At 40.5% G+C, this 22,301-nt stretch overlaps 1 pseudogene; it reads right to left on the bottom strand.

Annotated features, from left to right (window-relative positions):
- Nucleotides 1-1,208: 1,208 nt before the first annotated feature.
- On the bottom strand, nt 1,209-22,227 carry LOC112203052 (annotated as a pseudogene).
- Nucleotides 22,228-22,301: the final 74 nt, after the last annotated feature.

Genomic DNA, 22,301 nt, shown 5'->3' with positions numbered 1-22,301 from the left:
TGGAGGAGAAATCCGCAGGTTCAGATTGCTTCAGATTGGTTCTGGGCGACGAGGAGGAGGCAGCGACAGGATTTCGGGGTCTAGCGGAGGAGCGCGGTCGGAGACGTCCTTCAGGCACAGAGGAGCCGTCCACTAAGGCTTTGGTTCGTGCTTTGCAAGCCAGATAAGTTGCAGAGGGAAAATTGCAGAGGGCAGTTGCAGAGGGCAGATTTGGTAGGTGGTGCGATGGGTTCTATGGCCCCTTGTCTGGGGAGGCCACCGGATTGACGAGCGGGTGCCGGACGGCTTCTTGGAGGTTCTAGATCCGGTCGGCGGTTTGGGAGCGTAGGGTTTGGGCAGTGGGTCTTGGGCCTCTGCCTTTGCATTGGGCCTGATAGTTCAATTCCCCTATGTTCTCACTCTTAGTCGGGTTTGGGCTTCTTGGGAGTGGTCTGTCTTGCTCTTTTGTCCTGCATCTGTCCCTAGCATGTTGCTGTGGGTGTGTTGAATGTTGCGACGTACACCAAAAGAGGTCTTAGGCGTCAAGATGTTCAGGACATTGGTTCTATTTTAGGGCAGTGTAGGATTAAGGAGTTTTTAAAATTCTGCATTTTTTTTCAGCAGTTCCTTTAGGATTTTAGTCTTTTGGATGTTAGTTTTTTGGATTTCTTTTGGATTTAGTACTCTTCATGAGCTTGCGTTGTAATATGAGGGGTGTTCTGTACCCTTTATGCTTGACCGAGTGAGAGGTCGTATGATTTACCATCAATGGATTAGTCTTCCGTTGCCCTAAAATATATATATATATATATATATATATATATATATATATAAACAGTTCATGCGTGTTTGACAGATTTGGTTCATCCATTGATTTGATTTAGTTCGGCACCTTAAAGATTATCAATTCGGAAGAAAATTATACATGCATATATAAACATCTAAATGTTAATTTGCCGTAATGTAATTGAAAAGTGGTTCTTTTAATCCGTTGATTAGAAAGTCCTCAACTAGTCTTCATTATAGTGTTCCTCATTAGAAGAGCATTATTATTATATTCCTGGTAATATACATAACATGAACATAGTTGATGTTACTATCTTTGAAGTCTCTAGTGCATGTCCTGGTTTCACTTGCTTGTATAATAAAGTAAAACTTCAATTTTGGCAGGAGTAGCTACTATCTGTGGCAGTGTGCTCGGGGGCGCAAAATTGTGCTTAATTTTATTATCAAGTCCCAAGTTTAACTGTATCAATATTCAGGACTGACGATGAGGAAGAGGCAGTCCATTTTGAATTGGAGTGAATCAAGCTTCGAGTCTCCTCAAAGCTCTCTTCCATATTCGGATCAGAGTCCTCTGTAAAGGCCTTAAACCTCATTTCATCATCATAAATACTTGGATTTATGGTCACTTCATGAACAACAGTTCGGCCTTCAAGCATGCTCACTACTTCAGACAACGTGGGTCTTAGTGCTGGTGATGAGTTGGCACATAGTAGAGCTACCTTTATCATTCTAAGTGCCTCTTCCCTGTTGAACCCAGCATTCAACTTTGGATCCACCAGCTCCATTAGGTCTCCTTTTTGTTGCAAAACAAGGGCCTGCATTGGGGGAGAAAATGAGATAAAATTTATAATAAGCAAAACAAGACCAGCAAGAAAATAAGAAGCCATTTCATGTTCTACTAATTGATATAAGGAAGATCTCTTACCCAATCTAATTGATATAAGGAATAGTTTGGACTACGGAACTAGTACAGGTAAGCACATGTACTTTTGCCTCCCTTACCGTCTTACCATCAATAAAAGAGGAACTATTCAATCATCTGTGTCCCGTGAGATTGCTCCTTGATATTTCCTTTCGATTATTCATTTGTTCTTCGTGGTTGCCAAATTTTTATACAATTGTGTTTTTGCTTGCCGCTAGCACCTTTTTAATATCGTGTGGTTTTCATTGTTCCTTGCAAGGTACTCACTTGGCTAACTTGCTTACTTGCAAGTGCCGCGCAGTCCTCTTTGCGCATTGCAAAGTTGGCCCGTGACACTATGCCTAGGCATACTTTTTGCCTTGTAGGCCAGTCCAGTTTTAGGACGCCTTTCTCTTCCTTTGGACATGCAAGTAACATAGATTTTCAATGAATAAAGTGCTGAATACATCATTTTAGTGTCTTTTTTCTAGATCAGATATGCTTACCAAACAAAGAATGCCGCCTGCTTATTTCCATGTATTCGTATACCAACAGTAATTGATTCCTTCAATATAGCTACCGTATAACCTAACCACATTTGGATGGTGTAAACCAGATATCATGCCAATTTCATTCACGAACTCACGATTTCCTTGCTTCAATTTTGAAAAGAGTTGCTTAACTGCAATTGTAGTGCCATCCAATAATATGCCCTGCATTAAAGGGGTAATTCAATTTTCATTCATTATATGAATTCAAGGCCCATAAATAAGGATCGTAAATGAAAACTACACTGCCTTGTAGACACAACCAAAACCACCTTCTGCAATTTTATTTAAAGGATCAAAGTTATTAGTTGCAGCTTTAATTTGCCTCAAGGTGAAAAAGCCAGTCTGCAAATCTAGTCCTCTCAGAGCTGTCCAAAGAAGCAGGTTAGAATATTAGTAGTGTTTTGAAAATTGATAAAATTTCTTTTGACTTGGTATCTGAGTGTGTGTTTCTTAGTTCAGATGGAATTTGAAAGAATAACGCCAATGTGATACTTGAAATTGGCATAGTTGATTTACAACACCTTCTTCCCTTGATGTCTGGCTATCCACCAGACACCCTTTCCACCAAAGAATGCCGAAAATGAAGAAGAAGAAGAAGAGGCACAAAACTGAAGCTCCAACCACAATAGGCATCTTTCTTTTGCTATCATGAGTTTTAGGAGGCTTGAACTCTACAGAGTTTTTTTTTTTTTTTTTTTTTTTTTTAAATCGTCAAAAAGTACAAGCTTCAGTTCTATGATATACAGCCACAGCTACAGCAGAACAACTGAGAATGGTTAGAAAGCTGGAAACAGATACAATAAGTTTGTCCTTTCATAATTCTTAAACTATACTGCTTTGATTTACAAATTTTCAGTCCATTGCAATTTAAATATATACTCGTCTTTTTTGGTTCCTTTTCTGTTCTCATTGATCAGTATGTGGACCCGAAAACGTAGTAACATTGCTACATGGGTCACTGAAATCCCAGTCCTTCTTATTTAGTTGTTCAGCTATTTCACGAAGGGCTTCCACTGCAAAACCCACATCCACACAAAACTTCAAAATCATTCAAAAAAAGAAGACTGAACTGGGTATGATAAAGCTTGTCCTAACTTGTTCTTTTTTCTAACAAATAGTATAAAAATCTCATACTCTGCAAAGCCCAATTAAATTCCAATTCCATCAACATTGATTGGATAAAACTAGAGCTGCTACTTGGTTTGGTAATTACCAAACCAACCGTTTAGCAAACCGACTTTTTAGTAATCAAAAGCAATAAATAGAAATAAAAAATTACCGAAAAAGTTGATTTGATTTTGGTAAATACCGAATCTATCGATTATCTAAATTTTAACTTTATATATTATGGTTTTCAATACATATACATGTATATTAAGAAATAAACATAAAAAATTTCATAACAGTATGAACATGACTACGTATACTACACTAATAGTACATGTATTTTAAGTAACCTAGTCAAAGATGGTTAAATAACCTAGTTTTATTGAAAATGGCTAAAACTTGATGCCATAAAAAGAAAGCTATAATTAGTACTTAGTAGATGAATACAAGTTTACGACTATAAAATTGAGTTGATCTAAAGTTGATAATACTGAAAACCGAAATATTAAATTTGGTAGATATGATTAAAAACCAAAAATTTTGGTTGGAAATTGGTAGCTCAATTTTTAAATCGAAAGATTTGGTTTTGAAGTTGGTAATATCTATAAGCGGTCCGAACCGACCGAGTGACAATCCTAGATAAAACCATTAGCTTCATAAAGATTATGCATTTCACATGTATTATGTATACTATTTGAAACTAAGATTCCAAAGTAAGAAGCTTTACCTTCTGTTCGCTCAAAAATCGTCTCGGCCACGTGTCACTGAGCCGAGGTCTTCTTTGGCTTACACGTGTCCTTCTGGAGTGGTGACGTGTGCGCGGGTGTGCCAACTCGCGGCCGGTACGTAGGCCAAGCGAGGTTTTGTTCTAGATTGTAGATCTTGCGCTGACTTCTGATCAGTTGATTGTAGGCCGAGGAAGGATCAATCTCGGCCGCGGGGTTCTCTCTGCCTTGAATGCAAGGACTTTAGCACGGATCGGCTTTAAACTAGCCGCAGTCTTCGTGTTGTGTAACTCGATGATTGAGGTGAAAGTGATTCTTTTTGTGATTTTATATAGTGTAAATGACGTAAAGTAAATAACAACAAATAAATAGCATAAACGAAAGTGCAGATAAAGAAAGTGCAAGAATGTAAAGGTGCAGCAAATAAAGTGTAGGAAGATAAATTGCTTGAATGTAAAGAGCAGCAAAGTAAAGTGCAGGAAAGATAAATACCAGTAAAGAAAGCGATAAAATAAACACGTAAAGATTGATAGGTGTTGCTGAATTGTTGAAATGTATTAAGATAAAATTTGTGTAATCGCGTAGAGCGTTTGGTCGAGGACCACTAACAATGAATCCTATGGTCCTTTTTATAGTGAAGCTAAACTACTGAATGAAGGAAAACAAACAATCTTAGCCTTTACAGCTAAGACCGCATTGATTACAAATAGAATAGTATTCATGTTTGTGATATTTTGACGTTTTATCAATGATTGACTCTTTCATGAGCAATCAATCAGGTCTTGTAACTAATGATTGGCAATAACACCTCCTGATGCTCTTTCAAGTTAATTGCCCGAAACTTTGATAATGTTTCTCCTGACAATCAACCTCTTTGATCGGTCATTCATTATGACTTGTGGGTCCGCGGCCATTCATTATGCCTAATTCATTTGGTCTCTCCCGATCTAATAACGGTTCTCTGCACACGTTATCTTCGGTCATAAATTTGACAATAAACATTTAATGTGCCGCGGCTAATTGAGAATCAACTTTGTAAATTTTTAATGTGCAGCAGCTAATTAGCCGCGGATATTCATTACGCTGTGTGGGTCGGGCCCACCTATCTGCCACGTGAGCCTTGCCAAATATTGGTTCAAACAGAGCCCCCCCTAGTCCCTTGAGCTTCGGCATTGATGCCGAGTGGTTAAGGGACTAAAAGATTGTTTCTAGAAAAATCTCTTGGCAAGGTTCACGCATTATAGCGTTGGTGACATTCGTTACGCAGCAGCCACTCACCGCGGCTCCTTGTTATGCCGCGGCTATTCAACCGTTGGTTTCACAATCCATTAAATTATGGACATTTAGCTATGATCATTTGCTAGCCGCGATCATTCGATAGCCGCGGCTATTCAACCGTTGATTTCAAGCTTACTCCTTCACGGCCATTTAACCATGATTCATTAAATTATGGACATTTAGCCACTGTCCTTTGCTAGCCGCAATCATTTGAAAGCCGCGGCTATTCAACCGTTTGTTATTGCCATTTAATTGCGGCCCTTCGCCAGCTGCGGCCGTTCAACTATTGTCCTTTTCTATGCCGCGGCTAGTGATTGAATTCGTGATATATATGTAGCCCCTCCCTAATTCCTTGAGCCTCGGCTCAAGCCGAGTGGTGAAGGAACTAGTAAACAAAGTCGACCTCATTGTGGAATGACGTTCAAATTTTTTCTAGCCGTGATCATAGAAATATTTCGACCTTACAATTTCATGCCTACCGATCAATTAAACGGCTCCCAAAAACACAATTTTTCATTTATTTTATTTTTTGCAGAAACTAAAGCAAAAAAAAAATAATAATAATAAATAATAATAATAATAATAATAATAAATAAATAAAAATAAAAATCTTGTGGCCGTTATGGAGGTGGCCAACGATGTTTCACCCCAAGTTTTGAACATTTTGTATTCTCGGCATGAATTTCAAATTTTTCAAGGCCGATCTTAATTGACCAAAGGGAATGATTGAGATTTGTTTTCTTTTCGGCCTTCATGTGGGCCGAAATTATATGCTCTTCAAATGTACTTGTTTCCACTTTCTCTGATAGTGGCTTCTCCAAATCAGCTTTGTTTCCAATAATCATGTCAACATGCATGACATCTTGAATTGGATGATCATCACTATTGACCAGATTACGCTCAGCGAGCCGACATTCTTTGGCTAGAAGATTAAGATCTTCTTCAAGCTGCGAATTGTTGAGGTCAGCTTTCTTTTCGAGAACCATATCCATACGAATAGTCTCGTTAATTTTACACTCAACCATGTGATGGTCATTCTCCTTGACATTTTGCAAATTTTGGCCTGACATGTTTGCTTCCAAATTTGAAGGAAGAACAACAGGCGGCCGAGTTTCCATCTGATCATCTATGGATTCCTCTTTTTTGAAGTCATGGTCGCGGTTACAGTGGTATGCCTCCGTCAGTATTTTTTTATGTCTCAGCATCTTCATCTTATTCAGGTGTGACTTCATCTCTTCTCTGAAAATAGAAAATTGTGTGGCTATTTCTACCACCCCTTTTTGAATGATCATCCTATTCACATTTATGGCTTTTTCAAAAGAGTTTACATCACCTGCCCAAGAGCGTACATTTCCTTCGACCATTTGATTGTGACCAACTTGTTGATCATACAGGGGCTGCAGCGCGGCTAGTCGAGTTTCCCCTACAAGCTGGCTACTCAAGCCATCAAAATTGTTGTAGGGTCCTATTTGGTTGTAGCCGTCTTGGTTGTTATGATTATAATTTGAATCATAACTATTGTATGGTGCATTAACTATTTGGCCACAATTATCATACAGCTCGTTGGCCGACCCATAACCATGCTGGTTACCATGTCGATGATCAAAGCCATATTGAGGTAGTATTGTGGGATTTTGTTGATCCCAAGATGCATGGCTATTTAAATCAACAAAACTTTGATACGTGCCATAGCTATATCTGCCATCATAACCATACAATTGATCTTGGCCATATTGGCCATTGCAATCATTTATTGCAACATAGCCAGGTAAATGCGGCTCATAATAACTCATTTGTGAAAATACATAATATGTAATGTCTCACTAAATGGTTTAATATTCACAAGTGTTGTCCCACCGGGTGTGCCAAAAGATGTTCGCTCAAAAATCGTCTCGGCCACGTGTCACTGAGCCGAGGTCTTCTTTGGCTTACACGTGTCCTTCTGGAGTGGTGACGTGTGCGCGGGTGTGCCAACTCGAGGCCGGTACGTAGGCCAAGCGAGGTTTTGTTCTAGATTGTAGATCTTGCGCTGACTTCTGATCAGTTGATTGTAGGCCGAGGAAGGATCAATCTCGGCCGCGGGGTTCTCTCTGCCTTGAATGCAAGGACTTTAGCACGGATCGGCTTTAAACTAGCCGCAGTCTTCGTGTTGTGTAACTCGATGATTGAGGTGAAAGTGATTCTTTTTGTGATTTTATATAGTGTAAATGACGTAAAGTAAATAACAACAAATAAATAGCATAAACGAAAGTGCAGATAAAGAAAGTGCAAGAATGTAAAGGTGCAGCAAATAAAGTGTAGGAAGATAAATTGCTTGAATGTAAAGAGCAGCAAAGTAAAGTGCAGGAAAGATAAATACCAGTAAAGAAAGCGATAAAATAAACACGTAAAGATTGATAGGTGTTGCTGAATTGTTGAAATGTATTAAGATAAAATTTGTGTAATCGCGTAGAGCGTTTGGTCGAGGACCACTAACAATGAATCCTATGGTCCTTTTTATAGTGAAGCTAAACTACTGAATGAAGGAAAACAAACAATCTTAGCCTTTACAGCTAAGACCGCATTGATTACAAATAGAATAGTATTCATGTTTGTGATATTTTGACGTTTTATCAATGATTGACTCTTTCATGAGCAATCAATCAGGTCTTGTAACTAATGATTGGCAATAACACCTCCTGATGCTCTTTCAAGTTAATTGCCCGAAACTTTGGTAATGTTTCTCCTGACAATCAACCTCTTTGATCGGTCATTCATTATGACTTGTGGGTCCGCGGCCATTCATTATGCCTAATTCATTTGGTCTCTCCCGATCTAATAACGGTTCTCTGCACACGTTATCTTCGGTCATAAATTTGACAATAAACATTTAATGTGCCGCGGCTAATTGAGAATCAACTTTGTAAATTTTTAATGTGCAGCAGCTAATTAGCCGAGGATATTCATTACGCTGTGTGGGTCGGGCCCACCTATCTGCCACGTGAGCCTTGCCAAATATTGGTTCAAACACCTTCATCAGGTGCAAGAGTCCCGGATTGTGCTTGAGATTTGATGGGTACAATGCAAATAAGCACAACAAGCCCAGCAACATAGCCGAAGAAGATGGGTTTTTGACCAGTGAGAACTTCTGCCATTTTTCTTCACAGCCCATTTGGCATTCCAATATCTGTTTCAACTGCAAAGCTCTTCATAATATCTACCCATTCTGTACAGTAACTATTTAAATAGTTTCTCTCACATCATAAAGTGATTTTGTGAAAAAGAAATCAACATAGGAAGCGTTTTGGCACCATTCAAAAATCCAAAACTTTTATAAGTCTGTGGTAGTGTACAATTTAAATGCTTCCTGCTGAAACTAAGACCCGCCCACATACTTTGAAAGGACTGGGAGACTATACTTTTATACAATTCAAAGCCGTGAGCCGGTTGATAAACACTTGTTCACTGAACTACCGGGATTAGCACTTTTTTTTACTACTGTTCTTCCTAGAATAAAAGAATAAAAGTTATACAGCTGACTGTGTACAGATGTGGATGCACGGGTGGAATGCTTGAGCACGGAAGGATGACAGACAACAATGTCTGGCCACACACGTGTGGGTCCCACAGGGATGATTAAGCTCATACACACTCACTATGCGGTTGGGTCAGCCACACTCACTTGTGCTTTCTATACATGCTACAAGCAAGGCAGGTTACTCACTATTTATTGATTTTTAGTGTTAATTTCACCCTTTAGGTTACAAATACAGTATATTTCGTGCTCTGGGTCACCCTGTACAGTGTTCTTGATCATCATAGTGACATGCACAGTATATTTCGTGCCTTGGGTCACGGACACAATGTATTTTATGACCCAGAAAATAAAAATATACACTAAAAAACAGTGAATAATAGGTGATCCGGTGACCTAACTAATATCTTCCTGACACAGTACTCTCTTCGCCTCTCCCTGTTGTCTTACCCTATCCAGATCAAAAAACACCATGAGTGTTCTTCTTCCAACCTCCAAATCAAAATGCCAACAGAAAGCAATAAGTGATAAATTACAATCGAATTTAAGGAATATTTTCCTTTATACTTTTGTTCTGACAATAATGCAGAGATTTGAAAGACAAAAAGAAAATAAAAATCTCATCATAGCTCGAGATCTGCTATAATCTTCAAATACCACATTCACACAACACTTTATGAACCCAATTTTGAACAAAATCAAATCTTCTTTCCCATCCCCACAAAACCAACAATTGAACACACCTGGAAGGAAAAAAAAAACATGGTAACCCATATCTTTTGTGGGTACATATCATTAAACTTCGCATCTCCCCCAAAACATTCAACTTCTTTAATTAAATAGCAACTGAAGAAAGATTTGCAGAGAAGAGTAAAACACAAATAAGAGACGAAAATCAAAACCAATGGACAAGTATGACTGAACAAAATCCAATAAAAAGTTCGATGAATGGGAAAAATGAAGGAAGGCCAACAACAAATTAAAAAACAAAGCCATATCAATAAGGAGAAAGAGGAAAGACAAGATGAATTCAGTTTTTCAGAAGACAAGATGAAGGAGAAAGGCAAACACAGGCAAGGGCAAAGGTGAGAAGAAAAAAGAATGTATTATAAAAATGACTTTGTTTCTTGTGAATTCTGTTTAATGACAGGTGTCCTGAGTGTGGCTGATCCAACCGCAGGTGAGTGTGTTATGTGTATGTAGCACTCCCCTTCATTGTATTAGTATCTGAGAGATGTTATAACATGTAAAGTGTAATAACCTTATATAAGGTAGTACATCGTAGGCTAATTACATGATTAAAGTAACGGAAACTTTCCTTTTACAGAAAGAACACGTCTTCCAATGTTTTTCTGTTGATGTTTTAATTCGACCAAACTCATGTTGGGGCTAATAAGAGTGCCTCTAATGGAGATGTTTTTTAACTTGTGTTAAATTCAAATTTGATAGGTGATATAGTAAATTTCACACCTTAATATTTTGACTAATCTTTGCTCCAATAGAAATGTCAAAATTGAATATTATTTTAAGGAAATATTGAGAAGGAAAGAGAGAGAAAGAGAAAAAAAAAAAAGACATATCTACTCAAATTTGACATATAACCTCAATATGTCAAATCCACCGTATATATACAAAAAGCTTATTGACCATATAACTTTTTGAATTTTTGAGTAGAACCAAAACGCTTACAATTTTTGAGAAAGTTTGGGGCTATCAAATTTGAGTTTACATGAATTAATCTGTCAAAAACATACACATTCGGGTTAAAGATCACTTCTTGATACTTTGAAGATGCAATTTAGATTTTTTTTGAAGAATGTTTACATTATGGTTTCCGAAAGAAAAAAGAAAAATTGTGCAAGAAACTCTTTCCTTGGTGTCAACATTACTAAGAACTAAGGATTAAGTTTCTAGAGATCTGAAGACCTAGTAGCAATGTTCTAAAAATCGGGCTAGGCGGCGCCTCCACCCCGTTCCGATTTCAGCCTAGTCGAGTGAGCTAGGCGCTGAGGAGAAAGCTGGGCGGAAGCTGGGCGGGAGCGATTAGGCGTTTCACCCTTTTTTTTTTTTTCTAGACTGAAGCCAATTTATCCCAATTCCCAAATCGAAGAATCGAAGACAGAACCCTATCATGAACTAAGTCGCCGTTTTCACGTTTTGAACCAAAAATGGAGTCGCCCTCTCTCAATCTCTTTCTCTCAGAGACTCAGAGTCTCAGTCTCTCCCTCTCTCTGCGGTCCGGCCGCACGATTCTTAGGCTCTCAGCGGCTCAACCTCTCTCCAACTGTCGGAATCGCCGGTGACAACGAATTTCTGGTAAGTTGAATTTCTGGGTTTTCAATGATTCAATCGAATTCGGAATCATGATTCTCACAATCTCATGAACTCATTCTGGGTTTTCACTTTCCAGTCATCACTCATTCACTCTTGGTTTGCTTCTTCGACTCCTCCTCAAGCTGTCAAGCGGTCAAGCCACTCACTCAAGCTGTCAAGCCACTCCTCAAGCAGCAAACTTTGGTTCGATTTTTGGGTTTTTGTCTTTCAATTTTTCAAACTTTCAATCGAATTTCTGGGTTTCATTGTTTCAATCTCACAATTTCTGGGTTCACACTTTTCAGGGCTTTCTGGGTTCGATTTCTGGGTTCAAGGCTTCAAGGAGTTCAAGCTCGGTGATTCTGCAAGCTCGGTGATTCTGCAATACATTGTGAGTCTTGTTAAGTTGCTGGAATGCTGTTCATTGAGTCATTGTCTCAAAGTATCAAACTGTGAATGTTTTGTACTTGTGTATCTCATTCTCAAGTTTTGGATTTTGGTGTTTCTGATTCATGATTGTTGGAGGCTTGGAGCTGTGTTGGACTTTGCTTACTGAGTTACTGTATTGTTTTGAGATAATGATATTTGGCCTCTGTTTTGGGAATTGAATGTTTTGATTAATTGAATTGCAGCTGGTTTTGGCCTCTGTGAATGACTGAATGGGAATTGAATGTTTTGATTAATTGAATTGCAGCTTGTTTTGGCCTCTGTGAATGACTGAATGGGAGTTGAATGTTTTGATTAATTGAATTGCAGCTTGACTGGCTTACTGCCTATGCTCAGTTTTTAATTATGCTATGTTATGGACTTTTTGAGTTTTTGATAATACCTTTTATATTTTTATTTATATAATTATATGTTATAAAAATAAAATAAAATAAATAAATAAATAAAAAACCGCCTAGTCTAGGCGCTAGTCCCCGGCCTTCCGCCCGACTAGCGCCTAGCGTTTTTTAGAACCTTGCCTAGTAGTACCCGAAGAATCAGTCCATGGTACGTCTGCTGAATGAAGGAGGCTCTGAGGATCAGTGTAGCTCGTTTGAAATCGAATTGAGCTGTCATTTACAATTTGATCAAACTATTGTCTCAAGGTTGACATCCTCATTTTATCACCATAAATGCTAGGATCCATGATTAACTCAGGGACGGGGTACGCCCGTCCAGCATACTCGCTACTACGGACATGGTAGGCCTAAGCAATGGTGCTGAATTGGTGCATAACAAAGCTAGTTTAGTGTTTAGCCATTCTAATGGCTTGTTCCTTGTTGAAATCTGATCCGAGCCGCTAATCCACCAGCTCCCTTTTATTTTTTTTTGAAGAATAGATAATTTCACCCATGGCCAGAAGACACGTACATCAGATGCTGTCTCATACCAAAATCATAAATGGCACAAGCTGCCAAGCAAAAGACAAGTTACCCTCCACTGTTAACACATACGCTCATTTATTGAGCCTAACAACAAAGGAACAAATACTTACTACTGACCTCTATTTGAATAGTAACCTAGTCGCCTAGAGATCTCAATTGGTGTACAACTACAGAAACTAAGATGAAAGTAGTAGAAGACCATACTTCTAGTATTAGGCAAGAAGACCAGGAAAGTTTAAATCTTTCCTTTGCCCTTGTCTCTAGGGCTAGGAACAGTACCAATAGCTGCAAGATCTTCATGAAGAGGTTTAACGCCGTTATACTCTTTAAAGAAAACCAGGGCTCGATCAAAACACCAAACCCCACCTCGGAGTACCTTGTTGCGATCACACACTGGTTCAAAGGAGAACAAGAATAAATCTCCAACCCGTTCCTGAACCCTCAGTTTTGCTTTAGGATCGGCTTGCGGGTTAGAGGTTTTCCAATTAGAAAAGATTGGGAGGACCTGTGAATGGGGCCACCACCAATCTTTCCTAGGTCAGGAGCGTTGCCTCCTTCAGCGAGGGAAAGGAAAGCAGCGATGCTTGTTGTGACAGCATCAATGGAAGCCATTGGATGGAGAGAAGTTGAGAATAGAGTGATAGCAGGAAACTAGGGAAGGAGGCTAGGGCGCCGTTGAAGACTAGGTTAAGAGGAAAACTCTTCTAGGGTTTTGTCATATTAGGTGTATGTTAGGGTTAAGGGAGGAGATGATCCACCAGCTCCTTTAATTTCCCTTTTTGTTGTAAAACAAGGGCTTGAAGTAAGCAAGGGATAGAAATTAGCAATGGAATGCAACTCATAAAAAGATGACCAAGTTGAAAGGACAAGTCCTTGAATTAATAATGACCATAAAACTGTGATTCCAGTGCATGTACTGAGGGGATTTGAATGAAAATATCTCTTACCCAATCCACAAGGCATACAAAATCATCATTTGGTCGAAACTTCATGTTGTTCTTTCCGGCAACAATTTATAATGCAACAACATGAAAACTGTAGACATCAGCTTTGTAGATCAAACAACCCCATAGTGCATATTCCAGTGCCATGTATCCTCTGCACAACAAAGAGAGGTTGGTTTCTAAGACAGCTGATTCACTCTAGTATGATGAATTTTGTCTCAAGCATAGCCAATGTCAGCAGCATATGAGTACAACATTACACGCAAATCACATATTTGGTTGACATTTCAGCAATGAACTTGCATATGAAAAAGAGATTACATTAACAGTTTACTTACATAGTTCCAGCAATTCTTGTGCTAATATGTGTGTTCTTCTCTTCGTCAAGCTTGGCTAAACCAAAGTCCGAAATCTTAGCATTCAGGTCTTGGTCCAGTAATACATTCGTAGTTTTGATGTCTCTGTGTACAACCTTCAGAGTTGATTCCTCGTGTAGAAAAGCCAAACACCTTGCTATGTGTTAGGGGCCGCACTTGTAATGCCGCAAGCAACCTTGTCCAGGGTCATTAGTCAAGCCTTTGGTTGGTTTGCTTGTGTGCTAGGGATGTTTTGGTAACTTACAAATTATGTAATTTATTTTATTTAGCATTTAGTCTCCTCAGCCTTTTTCATGTTTCCTCCTGCCATGTTCGTGTAAGTCCGATATACTCTTTAGGGAAGGGTTCCTAGTCGGCATAGTTTGGACTACGGAACTAGTATAAGTAAGCACATGTACTTTTACCTCCCTTACCGTCTTACCATCAATAAAAGAGGAACTATTCAATTATCTGTGTCCCGTGAGATTGCTCCTTGATCTTTCCTTTCGATTATTCATTTATTCTTCGTGGTTGCCAACCTTTTATACAATTGTGTTCTTGCTTGCCGCTAGCACCTTTTTAATATCGTGTGGTTTTCATTGTTCCTTGCAAGGTACTCACTTGGCTGACTTGCTAATTACTTACAAGTGCCACGCGGTCCTCTTTGCGCATTGCAAAGTTGGCCCGTGACAGTTGGTATCAGAGCCAACTCAGCTCAAGAAAGCTCACTACGATGACAGGCAAAATGACAAACCAACAAAGATTCGATTGGTATGACCAACAACTTGGAGAACTTGCGGGGGTGACAGACAGATTGATTGATATCACTAATATGTTGGACAACATCGACCTAGATGGGTTGGCGGTGCAGATGACAGAGGTGGAGAGCCTAAAGGACCGAGTTGTGGCCCTTGAAAAATGTAAAGCTCGAGGATGCGGAAGGGAGAGAAATGAGGAAGAAGCTCCCGTTTCGAACGAGCAAATAGGGGTGATGAGTGATGCCCTTGACACACTCCAAGTGACCGTGGACAATATGGCAGAAGATGTATGTCCGAGCCACCATTGATGCTTTCAGAAACGAGCTGGTGGAGATGAATACCAAGCTCAACCTGACCATCCATGCGATGGGAAACCAACCTATGACAGACTACAGGAAGGTAAAGATACCGGAACCTCAAGCTTTTGGAGGGGCGTGAGATGCCAAGGAGCTTGAGAGCTACTTATTTGGTATGGAGCAATACTTCCTAGCAGTGAAGCCAGACTCGGAAGAGGTGAAGGTGAACATGGCGACAATGTATTTGTCGGGAGATGCTAAACTATAATGACATACAAAGAGGGGTATGCACCATTGACACTTGGGAGGATCTTAAGAAGGAGCTCAAAGCTCAATTCTTCCCCGAGAATCTAGAGTACATTGCCAGACGGCAACTAAGGGAGCTCAAGCACACCAACAACATCCGAGACTTTGTGAACAAGTTCTCTTTGCTCATGCTTGACATCCCGGACATGTCAGAGAATGATCGGTTGTTCTATTTCCTTGAAGGCTTAAAGCCATGGGCAAGGACAGAGCTTCAGCGGCAAAGGGTCCAAGATTTGGCCTCCGCACAGGCTGTTGCTGAAAGGTTGGCGGACTACATATTCGAAGAGAACTCTACTAAGAAGACTCAGCCGTTTTCGAATGCGCATGTCAACAGAAATATAAGGCCTAGACCGAGTAGAAGTGGGGGAGCAAAGTCCAAATTTTCCAACTCAGGAGGAGGGGATAAGAGAGCAGCGAATGCGAGGGACACGACAACGTCCAACCCTGCTGCCTCGACATGGGTCTTCACCCCTCGACCTTTTAATCCCTCAGGCTATGCTCCAAAGCCACTAGCATGTTTCTTATGCAGAGGACCTCATAGAGTGAATGAATGCCCTCATAAGACTGCCATCTCTACCCTACAGGCTCATGTTCAATTGAAAGAAATGGAGGATCAGCAAGAGCCAGAGGAGGAACCTAGCCACATAGGAGCTTTGAGATTCTTGGGTGCAGTGGAGAAGCGACCACAATCACCTAAGAAGTCCCAGGCTAAAGGCTTGATGTTCATAGGTGGTAGTATTAATGGGAAAGTAGCCAAGAGCGTGATGGTTGACACAGGGGCCACTCACAACTTTGTGTTAGAAACTGAAGCATAGAGGTTGGGGCTGAAGTTGGAGAAGGATGTTGGCCGCATGAAAGCTGTGAACTCTAAGGCCTCACCCACAACTGGACTCTCTCGAGGGGTATCACTCAAGTTGGGTCACTGGCAAGGGAAAACCGACCTCATAGTTGTTCAGATGGATGACTTTGATGTCATATTGGGGATGGAGTTCTTGTTGGTGAACAAAGCTATTCCCATTCCTAGTGCCCAACACTTGCTCATTATGGGAGAAAGGTTGTGTGTGGTTCCACAAGAATCGAACAACCAAGTGAACCTCGTCTCTTGTCCTCCCTCCAGTTCAAGAAAGGCATGAAGCGTCATGAGCCTACCTATGTAGCAGTTCCCCTGATAAGGGATGAGACTAAAGGAGAAGTGATTCCGAAAGAGATTGAGGGGGTATTGGAGAGCTATGTAGATATGATGCCACTTGAACTTCCCAAAGAATTACCTCCAAGGAGGAGTGTGGACCATGAGATCGAATTGCTTCTGGGGGCCAAACCACCTGCAAAGGCACCTTACAGAATGGCTCCCTCAGAACTGGCAGAACTTCGAAAGCAGCTCGAAGACCTGCTCAAGGTAGGATTCATTAGGCCATCTAAAGCCCCCTTTGGTGGGCCTGTGCTGTTCCAAAAGAAGCACGATGGAAGTTGGAGATTGTGTGTGGACTATCGGGCTCTCAACAAAGTCACTGTGTGCAACAAGTACCCGATTCCTCTGATTGCAGATCTATTTGACCAACTCAGTGGTGCCAAGTATTTCACAAAACTAGACCTCCGCTCGAGGTATTATCAAGTTCACATTGCAGAAGGCGATGAACCCAAGATCGCCTGCATCACCCGTTATGGCACCTTTGAGTTCCTGGTGATGCCGTCTGGGTTGACCAACGCGCTAGCCACATTCTGCACTTTGAGGAACCAAGTCTTCCACGAGTACTTAGACAAGTTCGTGGTGGTCTATCTGGATGACATTATGGTGTACAGCTCTACCCTAGAAGAACACGTAGAGCACCTGAAGCTGGTGTTCCAACGGTTGTGGGACAATCAGTTGTATGTCAAGCGCTAGAAGTGCTCCTTCACGTAAGTGACCATCAAGTTTCTAGGTCACGTTATTGAAAGGGGTCAAATCAGGATGGATATGGAGAAAGTAGAAGCCATAAAGGAGTGGCGGAACCCCAAGAATGTGAAAGAGCTACGTTCTTTTCTTAGGCTAGCTAATTACTACCGATGTTTCATTGAGAACTACTCAAAGAAGACAACCCCCTTAACTGTGCTCTTGAAGAAGAGAGTGACATAGGACTGGAGTAGTGTTTGTGAGAAGGCCTTTCAAGATTTGAAGAAGGCTGTGATGGAAGATCCGGTCCTTGCCTTACCCGACCTGAATTAGCCATTTGAAGTCCAGACAGATACTTCTGACTTCGCCTTAGGAGGTATCCTGCTACAACGGGGGCATCCTATTGTGTATGAAAGTCATAAACTCTCGGAAGCTGAGAGGAAGTACATGGCTCAAGAGAAAGAGTTGCTAGCCGTAATTCACTGTTTGAGGACGTGGTGACACTATTTGTTGGGAGCAAAGTTCCTTGTGAAGACAGATAATTATGCCGTCAGCCACTTTCTAACCCAGCCAAAGTTAACTCCAAAGCAAGCACAATGGCAAGAGTTTCTCGCAGAGTTCGACTTCCAGTTCAAACACAAGGCTGGGCGCACAAACCAAGTTGTTGATGCTCTAAGTCGCAAAGCCGACCTTGCCACCCTCAAGGTGTTGGCCGCTTTGTCGAGCAGTATCATTTTTACAGACATCAAGCAACATATCAAGGAGAGTTTGGAGAAGGATCCCATGGCGCAATCCCTCATAAAAATGGTGAAGGAATGGGAAGAGCCGTCGGTTTTGGATAGAGGATGGCATATTGATGACCAAAGGAGGACGAGTGTATGTTCCACGAGCTGACGGACTACGAAGAATGCTCATGAGGGGGTGTCATGACACCCTGTGGGCAGGTCACCCTGGATGGTAGAGAACCCACGCACTCCTCAAGCAGGGTTACTATTGGCCCTAGATGCAGGACGATGTCACGGAATACACCAAGACTTGCTTAACATGCCAGCAAGACAAGATTGAGCGTCAAAAGACTCCAGGGCTATTGGAACCACTGTCTATTCTGACTCGCCCGTGGGAGAGTGTCTCCCTTGACTTTATTACTAACCTCCCAAATGTGGGAGACCTATCAGGCATCCTAGTGGTGGTTGACAGGTTGTCGAAGTATGCCACCTTTGTGCCAACCTCAAAGTATTGCTCGGCGGAAGACACAGCAAGCCTCTTCTTCAAGCATGTGGTGAAGTATTGGGGTGTGCCTCAGAACATTGTTAGCGATCAGGATACTAGGTACACGGGAACATTCTGGATTGAGCTATTCAAGTTGTTCGGGTTTGAGCTTAACATATTGATAAGCTCATAAATGTACATGATTTTGTATTGATTTCTTCATGTTTTCTTAGCTAGTTTTCCATCTATTTGAGTCATTTACTTTATTTTTATGTTTTGTAGGTGTTATGGAGCAAAGTAGAAGAAAGGAAGCTAAATCAGTAAATATGCCTGTGCAGATCAGTCAACTTCGACATGAAACTGAGAGAAGCTCAGAATGAACTAGACAGTGAACTTTACATGCTTGGAAAGCTTTGGATGTCTAGTTTCCAGAACTTTTAACGGTTCATTCATATCATTTTTCTACAAAAAGTTATGGCCGATTTAGTACAGCAAGGTAGAGCAGTCCGAGAATCCGACACTTTGACGGAAATCCATGATTTGAGACCCGAATTCCTTTTAGAAGCCCACCGACGAGTATTAACTGAATATCTCAGTTTATTAGAGATATATGACATATTTTTATGGGTGAAAATTACTAGGAATCTTAAAGGAGAAGCTACTTGATTCCTAAAAGGAAAAGAAGTGAAAATCTCCTAACCTTAAGCAATAAAAGAGGGACGTGTTCAGTTTGGATGAAGAGGGCCGCACAAGAGAAAGAGAGAACGACATCTTCTGCCATCAACTAGCCGCTATCTCTTCCTCTTCCTTTCTTCTAGTTTTTGTTTTGTTCATGACTATGTCTAGCTAAATACTTTTGTAGCTAGGGGCGATTTCAAATCCCCAAACATGTTCAATTCATATTGATGACAATTCAGTTTTTGGTTTTCTATATTATCAATTGAGTGTTTGTTTCACCGTGTCTACAAGATGAATCTTTACTCGTTTGTTTAGGTGTACAACTAAATGAATAGGTTAGGGTTCTAATGCTAGGAGTAATACTAGATTCGTATATGTCGTGTGTTGATTCCAATTGAGTAGCAAAATGTTTTCTTGAATTACATGTGACTCAAGCCCTAGGTTTAGCAAGACTACCAATGTACTTGTGACCCTAGATTTATCCAAACCCTTTTATTGCTTAATGATTTTGATATGTTAAACTTAGCGAGCTTGTGTCTAGGTTGCATTATTGGAAATAGATTAAGTGGTGAGCTTGTATTCACTTAACGAGGAACTAAGAAAGGGTAATGGGTTAATTCGAGCTTGTGAGTTAACTTCGGGTAAATTCAATTGAGAATTAAGATTCCATAACTGAACTTTGATATGATTGAGTGTGTTTGGTGGTGGAGAATGAGTCCTTAGCTTTGTTTCTATCAATAGTTTTAAAGTTATAAAATCTGTTTCTGCTTTGTTATCTTACTGTATTCAGTTTTACGTGAATTATTTCATATATCAAATCAACTCCGATTGTTCTGAAATTTTGTATGAGTGTTATTAAATGTGTCTTTAATGTCCTGTAAAATTTATAGAAAATTACATCGAGTCTAGGTTAGTTAAATAATTTATTTTTTTTAACTGTTCAGTAGCATGGTTTAGAGTAGTTTGTGACATTTGTTTAGCAGTTTAGGAACAATCTTCAGCGGGTAATGACCCTTGCTTGATCACTATATTACCAACGATGATATTTAAGTGCAAGGTTTAAGTTGTACATCTTTTAGACGTATCACATATCTTCAAGTTATCAGCCAGTCAGCCACAGACTGATGGGCAAACAGAAAGGTTCAACGGGATGTTGGAGGAATACTTGCGCCATTTCGTTCATGCCAATCAACAGAATTGGGTGCAATTGCTAGATGTTGCATAATTTTGTTTCAACTTGAAGAAGAGCTCATTCACCAACAAGAGTGCTTTTGAAATTATCACCGGCCAACAGCCTCTCTTGCCTCATACTGTGCAAGAAGCCTACAAAGGGGCGAATCCGCGTGCTTTCAACTTCACAAAAGAGTGGAAGATCAATGCCGAGATTGCTCAAGCCTACCTGGAGAAAGCGGTGGGGAGAATGAAGAAGTGGGCAGATTAAGGCCGCAAGCCCAGGGAGTTTACAGCAGGAGACATGGTTCTTGTCAAGCTGCTTCCTGAACAACTCAGGTTCCTGCGCTCCAGAGACAAGCCACTATTCAGGAAGTATGAAGGACCACTCCCCATCATTTCTAAAGTGGGGAAATGCTCCTACAAAGTCGATATTCCTGCCTGGATGAGAGTTCACCTCGTCTTCCACGTCAGCAACCTCAAGCCGCACCAGCCAGACCGTGAAGATCAAGCACGCAACCAGCCTGTTCGAGAGCACGTCGACATTCGACCACCCAAGCAGAAAGAAGTGGAGGAGATTCTAGCAGAGAAAGTGATCAGAGTGTCAAAGCGCCCATGCCAGCAGTTCCTGGTCAAGTGGAAGGGTCTTGGAGATGAAGAAACCAGGTGGGAGAATGCAGAAGCCCTGAAGAAGAAGTTCCAGCAGAAGATTGAAGACTTCAAGACCAAAGCCGTTGTCGAGAGTGCCGACAGCTTAAGTGAGGGAGGATGTTAGGGGCCGTAAGCAACCTTGTCTAGAGTCATTAGTCAAGCCTTTGGTTGGTTTGCTTGTGTGCTAGGGATGTTTTGGTAACTTACAAATTATGTAATTTATTTTATTTAGCATTTAGTCTCCCCGGCCTTTTTCATGTTTCCTCCTGCCATGTTCATGTAAGTCTGATATGCTCTTTAGGGAGGGGTTCCTAGTCGGCATAGTTTGGACTACGGTACTAGTATAGGTAAGCACATGTACTTTTGCCTCCCTTACCGTCTTACCATCAATAAAAGAGGAACTATTCAATCATCTGTGTCCCATGAGATTGCTCCTTGATATTTCCTTTCGATTATTCATTTGTTCTTCGTGGTTGCCAAACTTTTTTACAGTTATGTTTTTGCTTGCCGCTAGCACCTTTTTAATATCGTGTGGTTTTCATTGTTCCTTGCAAGGTACTCACTTGGCTGACTTGCTTACTTGCAAGTGCCGCGCAGTCCTCTTTGCACATTGCAAAGTTGGCCCGTGACACTATGCCTAGGCATACTTTTTGCCTTGTAGGCCAGTCCAATTTTAGGACGCCTTTCTCTTCCTCTGGACATGCAAGTAACAAAGATTTTCAATGAATAAAGTGCTTAATACATCATTTTAGTGTCTTTTTTCTAGATCTGATATGTTTACCAAACAAAGAATGTTGCCTGCTTATTTCCATGTATTCGTATACCAACAGTAATTGATTCCTTCAATACAACAACTGTATAACCTAACCACATTTGGATGGTGTAAACCAGATATCATGCCAATTTCATTCACGAACTCACGATTTCCTTGCTTCGATTTTGAAAAGAGTTTCTTAACTGCAATTGTAGTGCCATCCAATAATATGCCCTGCATTAAAGGGGTAATTCAATTTTCATTCATTATATGGATTCAACGCCCATAAATAAGGATCGTAAATGAAAACTATACTACCTTGTAGGCACAACCAAAACCATCTTCCCCAATTTTATTTAAAGGATCAAAGTTATTAGTTGCAGCTTTAATTTGCCTAAAGGTGAAAAAGCCAGTCTGCAGATCTAGTCCTCTCAGAGCTGTCCAAAGAAGCAAGTTAGAATATTAGTAGTGTTTTGAAAATTGATAAAATTTCTGTTGACTTGGTAACTGAGCGTGTGTTTCTTAGTTCAGATGGAATTTGAAAGAAAAACGCCAATGTGATACTTGAAATTGGCATAGTTGATTTACAGCACCTTCTTCCCTTGATGTCTGGCTATCCACCAGACACCCTTTCCACCAAAGAATGCTGAAAATGAAGAAGAAGAGGCACAAAATTGAAGCTCCAACTGAAACTCCAACCACAATATGCATCTTTCTTTTGCTATCATGAGTTTTAGGAGGCTTGAACTCTAGAGAGTTTTTTTTTTTTTTTTTTTTTTTTAAAT

Source organism: Rosa chinensis, chromosome 5 (genome assembly GCF_002994745.2).
Source record: "Rosa chinensis cultivar Old Blush chromosome 5, RchiOBHm-V2, whole genome shotgun sequence".
In the NCBI taxonomy this organism is placed as follows: domain Eukaryota; kingdom Viridiplantae; phylum Streptophyta; class Magnoliopsida; order Rosales; family Rosaceae; genus Rosa; species Rosa chinensis.
The sequence above is the reverse complement of the archived record's forward strand: the minus strand, read 5'-3'. Positions and strand labels throughout refer to the sequence as shown.